The sequence below is a fragment of the Pseudorasbora parva genome, chromosome 19, assembly GCF_024679245.1.
Source record: "Pseudorasbora parva isolate DD20220531a chromosome 19, ASM2467924v1, whole genome shotgun sequence".
Lineage (NCBI taxonomy): Eukaryota > Metazoa > Chordata > Actinopteri > Cypriniformes > Gobionidae > Pseudorasbora > Pseudorasbora parva.
In genome coordinates, this window is record NC_090190.1 from 38,736,289 (window position 1) to 38,738,222 (window position 1,934).

Consider the following 1,934-nt stretch of genomic DNA (forward strand, 5'->3'; position numbering starts at 1 on the left):
TTTCTAGTAATCCTGAAGACGTTGATTAGTTTGTTCTGGGTGTGTTTGATTAGGATTGGAGCTCAAATGTGCAGGACTGTGGCCCTCCAGGCCCGAAGCTGCCCATCCCTGCACTAGACAGACTATAGAAACCCCACAACACCTTAGGAGTGTCAAACTCAGTACAGCCTTGATGAGTTTAGCTTCAACATTAATTCAACTCACTAGATCCAGCTAAAGTGCTTCAGGCTTGTTTGAAAACTACAGGTATGTGTGTTAGAGTAGGGTAGGAACCAAACTGTGGGGCCATTTATGTGACACTGCTTTCAACTCAAATCTAAAAAAATAAAAATGTTGTCGTTCATTTACATGACAATGGTGTTTTGGGAGCCTAAAAAAACAAAATTGTAAAAATGGGTTTCAAATTGGGGAGAGAAGAGGATCAAGAGGATCGTTTTGGCAGCGTTGTTGTCTGCAAGCGAAGAACACAAAGGAAAAACTTTCATTGTTGTCTGATATACACTGATCTGGTGACGTGAATAACACTGACTGATTATCTCTTCATCACGGCACCTGTTAGTGGGTGTACAGACTGTGTTCACCATTTCATGGAACGGGTATTCCCTGGTGACTCTGGCCTCTTTCAGCAGAATAGAGTCCTGCCACAAAGCAAAAATGGTTCAGGAATGGTTTGAGAAGCACAACAAAGACTCTAAGGTGTTGACTTGTCCTCCAAATTCCCCAGATCTCAATCCAATCGAGCATCTGTGGGATGTGCTGAACAAACAAGTCCATGGAGACCACACCTCAAAACTTACAGGACTTAAAGGATCTGCTGCTAACATCTTAGTGCCAGATACCACAGCACACCTTCAGGGGTCTGATGTAGTCCATGCCTCAAAAGGGTCAGGGCTGTTTTGGCAGCAAAAGGGGGACCAAAAGAATATTAGGTCATAATGTTATGCCCGATCGGTGTACTTAATTTGAAATTGAAGAACGCCATTTCGAACAAGTCAGGCCAAAACTAAGTTCGTTTGGAGTTTGATTTGGGAGTTTTAAATAGCTTGCCAAAGTGAATTTTCTTGAAAAGTTTGCTACAGCTGGTAAACCTCAGTACTATCATTGCTCCTTGGTGATTACGCAATAAACTCCGCCATTTTATATGTGGAAATCTCCGGTTAATTCCTCCTGTTATGTCCCTCAAGGTCAGACGTATGCGACTGAAAACATGAACACGTTGGAGAGTCTCTTTAGAGCAAAAAATGAACTTGTACTTCTGATGAAACGAGACACTGACGCTGTTTTTCATGTTTAATACGGTAAAGCTGATTAATGACTCTCTGTGGTCATTAAAAATCCCAGGGTGTCCTTCGATAAAGAGTAGGGTCCCAAATTTGCCCACTGGCCCCTGTCCATCAAGGCCTCCTAATAATCCCTATATAATGATTGGCTTCATCACTGTCTCCTCTGCACCAATCAGCTGGTGTGTGGTGAGCATTTTGGCGCAATATGGCTGCCGTCACATCATAGGTGGATACTGTGCTTTGGTGGTGGTTGAGGAGATTCCCCCTTCTATGTAAAGGGCTTTGAGTGCCTAGAAAAGTGCTATATAAATGTAATTAATTATTATTATTATTAATTTAAATCTATAAAAAGTGCAATATGAATAAAAGTGACAACTTAACTAGAGTGCCGAAAAGCAGAGCTTGTACAAACATATCCACGCTGCTATGATCAGATAGCCTAGAAATCTAGATGCACCCTAGCGGCAGCAAATCTAATCTGCCCGCGAATGTTGTCTAGCAACTCTCAATACTCTTCTGAGCTGTAAATGGCAAACTCTGGTCGGGCCAATCACAACGGTGGGCAGGGTTGGTGGGCGGGGCCATAATGACGACGGCCGAGTTGCGTTTGCGTGCTTCTAGTAAACACAGAAACTGGCGAACGGCGGCGGT